The sequence below is a fragment of the Diabrotica virgifera genome, chromosome 9 (genome assembly GCF_917563875.1).
Source record: "Diabrotica virgifera virgifera chromosome 9, PGI_DIABVI_V3a".
In the NCBI taxonomy this organism is placed as follows: Eukaryota; Metazoa; Arthropoda; class Insecta; order Coleoptera; family Chrysomelidae; genus Diabrotica; species Diabrotica virgifera.
Genome location: NC_065451.1, coordinates 67317443 through 67323901, shown reverse-complemented (window position 1 = coordinate 67323901; position 6459 = coordinate 67317443). Strand labels below are relative to the sequence as shown.

The 6459-nt window shown below is 29.2% G+C and overlaps 1 long non-coding RNA gene across 1 annotated transcript; it reads left to right on the top strand.

Moving 5' to 3' along the window:
- The first annotated feature begins 1059 nt into the window (after positions 1 to 1059).
- LOC126892481 (uncharacterized) lies at positions 1060 to 6126 on the top strand. Its single transcript, XR_007700855.1, has 2 exons — positions 1060 to 1477; positions 4445 to 6126. It is a non-coding gene; the product is annotated as an uncharacterized LOC126892481 (long non-coding RNA).
- The last annotated feature ends 333 nt before the right edge of the window (positions 6127 to 6459 follow it).

The following is a 6459-nucleotide window of genomic DNA, read 5'->3' as shown; positions in this document are numbered from 1 at the left end:
CACCTTGGCAAAACCAGCTCAATTAAATGGGTACCTATTCAAATAAAATAAAAAACCAAAAAAGGTATATTTTTTATAAAAAAGGCCCATTAAATATGTGATAAAGATACGGATTTATAAAACCGTAAACATCGTGAATACGAGGGGTGATGCATAACTTTTGAAACTATGTGTATTATAGTTCTTCCACGATATTTTCTCCCATGCATGAAATGTTTCACGAATTAATTTTTATCCTAGGTCTCTTTTTTACTCACAGAAACTATAGTTTATTTTTTAACAAGGAGGAGTAAACTAAAAAGACAGATTCACACCCAAGAAAGTCACTAGAATAATAACCAAATACATCTTCTTTTATGGTTGATCTGGTCGACCCTCAACGGTAATCCATAAATATTATATTAAATTAATACGTCGCTAAAGAGTTCCAAAAACAACAGCTTTTTATAGTAGACTACAGATATATATATATATATATATATATATATATATATATATATATATATATATATATATATATATATATATATATATAAAAGCAGACTAACAATCTAAAAATTAAAGGAATAACACAGAAAACAAAAAAATCGCCGATATAACTTAATTAACCTATGAAATGTCACTAGTGTCAAAATTTGATAAATGTCATTAGTGTCAAAATTGTATAACAGTGGAGTAAACTTGCCTGCGGTTGGACCAATTACAAACAAGCAATACAGCGCGGTAAATTTTAATCACTCCTCTTGGTTAAAAAACAAACAATAGTATTGCAAAATTAAACCGTTTTTCCATAGCAATCACAATAAGTTAAACAAGGATAAACAATAAGGAATGTCTTTGATAGCTTATGAATTTTGACGTTTATAATTTTCAATGACAGTTTATTGGTTTATTTGCATTTATGAATTAAGCGCGCCACGCACGGCGAGCTAAGCTATAATATATATTACAGATTTATTCGCGCTGCATATGCCGAACGTATCCTGATTTTTCCCAGGATATAAGTTTTGTTGGTGGAGACATTGACCCAAATTTACTATGTATATCTTTGTACTCACTAATAATGCTCAAAAAATTACGGGATCTGGATTGTAATGCATTTTTTTTATAATTCTCATATCATAGTTGCGCGTGAAGTTAGGCGTATTGATGACAGTTGATTTTCAGTTCACCAACGGCAGGCGAGTCTTCGCGAATATGCCTACCCGAGCGATATGGGAGCGATATATTTTTGCAAATATTTTGACGCGATGGCAGCGCCATGTGGTAGAATGAAGAAATATTAATGAAAGCAGTCGTGTTGACGGATGTCATTGTCATTTCATCCAAGAATGCAAGGAAAAAAAATTTTAATTTCAATTTCAATGTATAATTTTTATTTTCGCCTAATTTTTCAGGGATCAAAAGACGCAAACAAAACATCTTTATACGTATATTCAAAGAATAATTTGTATTAAGCAAACCTTAGTCAATACAGGTAATAGTGACAAATTAAAATGTGTTCCTCCTTATGATTTTTAAGATCATAAGATTAAACACCAAAAATTATGAATTTTCAGAAAAATGTAACATTTTGTTAATTATTTCTATATTACGTGATTATTTACTTTATTTATGGTACAAGAATTTTTAACCATTATTTTAATGAGTAAGATATTAAATAAAGCACATCATGTTTTCAAAAATGTTTATGCCTACAAAATTTTCAAATTTTTTCTAGCCTTCAAGTTTAATAATTTGTATCACAACTTACGCTGTAAATAAAGGGATGTAACAATTTATGATCTAGTCCATTAATTAACTACATTTATTTAATTACTAAAAATATGTAGGTAAAAAAGTATCATCTTCCTCCATAATTACTGTTTTTAAATAACTTTCTATGTTGTTCTGGATATTATTAAAATGAATTATAATGATATCATCAGCAAATAATTTTATCTTACTTCTAAATGTAGTAGCGAAAATGAATTTATGCAAATAAAAAATAGTACACTAAGAACTGATCCCTCAGGTATTTGCATTGGGGTTTATAAATTTTACTTGAATAATTTTCTCTGTCATATCATACAGGGTGTCCAGAAAAGATTGGTCGGTCATAAATTATACCACACATTCCGGGGTCAAAAATAGTTTGATTGCACCTAACTTACCTTAGTACCTAAAAATGCGCTCATAAAAAAAATTTACAGCCCTTTGAAGTTACAAAATGAAAATCGATTTTTTTCAATATATCGAAAATTATTAGAGATTTTTTATTGAAAATGGACATGGGGCATTCTTATGGCAGGAACATCTTAAAATAAAATTATATAGGTAGTGAAATTTGTCCACCCCATAAACATTTTATGGGGGTTTTGTTCCCTTAAGCCCCCCCCCCCCAAACTTTTGTGTATGTTCCATTTAATTCATTATTGTGGTACCATTAGTTAAACAATGTTTCTAAAACTTTTTTGCCTCTTAGTATTTTTTACATAAGCCAGTTTTTATCGGGATGCAGCTTCTTTTTTAAGATGTTTACATAAAAATTTTATGGGCGTTTTATTCCATTAATCCCCCAAATCTTTGTGTACATTCCAATTATACTATTATTTTGGTACCATTAAATAAACACAGTATTACAACTGTTTTGCCTCTTAGTCTTTTTTTGATAAGTCACCTTTTATCAAGATGTAACTTTTTTTTTCAAAATATACCAAATGATCTAAATTATAAATAAATTTTCAGATTATTAACAGCTCTCTATAATCGTACTTAATCATATACAAATATGTGGCGGATTCAACAAATATTCAAAATATCTCGATAAACACTAGCTTATCAAAAAAAATACTAGGAAGCAAAAAAGTTTTAAAAATATTGTGTTTACCTAATAGTGCAACAATAATAATTTAATTGGAACGTACACAAAAGTTTGGGGGGTTTAAGGGAACAAAACGCCCATATTTTTATGGGGTGCACAAATTTCACTTTAATGTTTTTAAGATGTTGCCGCTATAAGAATGCCACATGTCCATTTTCAATAAAGAATCTCCTGAGCTTTCGATATATGAAAAAAAAATTGATTTTCAGTTTGTAACTTCAAAGGGCTGTAACTTTTTGTGTGTGCACTATTGTATATAGATAAGTGAGGTTTAATCAACCTATTTTTGACCCCAGAATCTGTGGTATAATTTATGACCAATCTTTTCGGGACACCCTGTATAATTTTGAAAAATGCCAGTAATTTCCTCTTATTTCAAAGCTACTTTGTTGACTTTTATTGATTAAGGTAATTCGATAAGTTGACTTTCCTTTTATTGTTTTTGTCAATCGATCAAACAGTTTATCCCTAGTAAATTTCATTAGATCATCTGTCGTTTTATCCAGTCTTTTTACCTTCTTTCCTTCCAAATAAAAAATATGCTTAGGACTTTATGGAATGCTTCTAAATACATATTTGTATTTATTCCCAATCCATACCTATAATAATATGCCCATGATTTCACTCAATTAGCATAGTTATGTTGAAAATAAATAGTAAATTCTTTTGTAGTGCCATTGTTGTGAAGTTCATTTAGGGTATTTTCTAGAAGATTGCTAAATTCATTTTCACTGGTACTGTTCATTAGAAGTCTTAAACATTTATATACTTCAGCTTTAACTTATTGAGAGCCATTATTTACTGTTTTTAATTGTTTTTGCCAGTTTTGATCAACATGCCAAGCACAAAATAAGCAAGGTAGCGGTAAACCCATTACACTTACCCAAGCATTATAGAAAACAGCATCATCATCACACATAAATACTTTAGCAGTTATAGATCCAGTTTCAGTTTTAATAATTTAAAAGAAATGGGCCATAAAAATTTTATCCGTTTTATTTGAAATTAAGTATGGCACAGGAATACCTTCTCCATACTCATCAACAAGAGTACTTAATAGAAAATCATAAATGTTTGTGCTATGTGTGGAATCTATACAAATGAGGTTTCTACCAAATTTCTTTAATAATTCAATCTGATACTGGGTCATTAAGATCAGAACAATATCGTCTTTCTTATACATATTATTTTCTGCTACTTTCGATTGTAATTTGTAATAAATTACAGGTGATTCATCACCTTATTTATTACACATATTATTTATCCAAGGAATCACGCTAACAGCATCATTTTGATGTAAATACATAGATTTATGTGTACAAAACTCCTTTTCAATTCAAGTAGTTTCATTTCATTTTGCAGATCTTTTCGATTCAACAAATTAATTCGTTTAATTAGCAGTCATGATACTTAGTTATAAGTATTTTCAATGATAGTGTAGCCTACCAATTTATTAGAAACATTAATAACAACAGACACAGGTCTTTTTTTTAATGTGAGTTAACATAAACTATTTGCCATGGTCTTCAGGCCATAAATGTACATAATATTTTGTAGCAATGCAATTATTCTTACTTTAAGGTGATTCTGGATATGCTCTAAGTCAGTTGATGTTGACATCCATCCAAAATGCATTACCTGCTACTCTAGAAGAAATATTCATCACAGAAGAACTGAATCCCCTATAGAGAGATGCAATGGGATTTTAAAATGGAGGCATAGAATTTTACACTCCAACCATGGCTGAATAAAATAAATAATAATGCATGCACTGTGCTGCACAATTTGTGCATTGGTATGCATAATGTACCCCCTATTGGTTTAGGTGATGAAGAAAACAATCATATAGATATTGATTATGGAAATGTCAATGGAATAAATATAGAAGGTAGAATTCGTGATAGAGATCTGCTCACAGGAAGAAGACTCCAACAAATGCTAATTCAAATTAATTTTAGAAATTAATTCAATAAGTTTGGAAAAATGTATGTTCTGTGTTATTTGTACTTTATGTAAATATTGTTCTGAAGCTATTTTCTTGTGGCATTTTTATGATTAACTATTTAGAAGGGAAATAAGCCACAATTAAATTGAAAAAAATAATTTTCGACGTCCAAATCGGGTGTCGTTGTCAAAATACAAAAGACTACTAAATTAAACAAAAATGTTGCTAAGTAAAAAATTCTTCTAATAATTTATTTAATCTGACTCATTTATATTGGCAATTCAGACATATATTATACATTTTAAAGTAGAAGACTTTAAAATGATATTGCCAATATTTATGAGTTGCGTTCCTGGGACGACTTAACTGAAAGATAGTTCATTCGATTACATGAAATCATCCTCAACTCAAGAATATCCATCACAAAAAAAATCATAGCATGTGATCTGTCTTTAAAAAGACAACCAAATGCAAAAAAAGTGATTTACTATGGAATCTCTAACGCGAGAATTTTACTGTCATCGTTGCATTTGGTTGTCTTTTTAAAGACAGATCACATGCTATGATTTTTTTTTTGTGACGGATATTCTTGAGTTGAGGTTGATTTCATGTAATCGAATGAACTATCTTTCAGTAAATTCGTCCCAGGAACGCAACTCATAAATATTGGCAATATCATTTTAAAGTCTTCTACTTTAAAATGTATAATATATGTCTGAATTGCCAATATAAATGAGTCAAATTAAATAAATTATTAGAAGAATTTTTTACTTAGCAACAACATTTTTGTTTAATTTAGTAGTATTTTGTATTTTGACAACGACATCCGAGTTGGGTGTCGAAACGTTAATAAAATTATTTATTTAATTGTGGCTTATTTCCTATCTAAATAGTTAATTATGTAAATATGTAGTGTGTTAGCTGTTGTTTTATGAACAACATAAAACATTATGTGAAATATTGACTGTATGTTATCCATGACACAGAACAAAAGTTAAAATGCATGTTTTTACATTTGTAGCCTTTTAATAACCTTATCATAATATAATAAAATAAATGCAAAGAAATTTATGTCTCAGTAAGTTGGAACCATGGACGTATAAATAAAGATATATCTTTATTTATACGTCCATGGTTGGAACCATATGAAAAACTTTTTTATTATCAATTTTAGGAACAAGTTATTCTTTATAAAAGCTTTGCATGATTTGAAACCTTTAAACAACCATCAAATATAAAAAATTTTCAGTTGTATACTAGGTTTGTCAAAAAATATGAATTTTATTAAAGAGTAAACTACCTTTCATTTTTCACAATATCCAAAATTATTATTAACTCTAGAACCACGAAGTGGGGTCACCTGTGACCCCACCGCTCAAATTTTTTTGACATGCGAGTTACTCCGATGATACGTATGTTTTTATGAAAGTTCACATTTAGTCGTAAATGCAGCACATTTCTGATTTTTGACCCCACCTGAGGATAGAAAAGGCTGCTATATTTGTGTTTACTGTGCAGAACATCAATTTAGTAATTGTAAAGATTGTAAATAATATAAAAATAAACTATTCAACTTCTAACTTTGTTTATATCAATGATATCTTATAAAGTATATCGACGGCGGAAAGGCAGGACCTCATAACTGAAAATG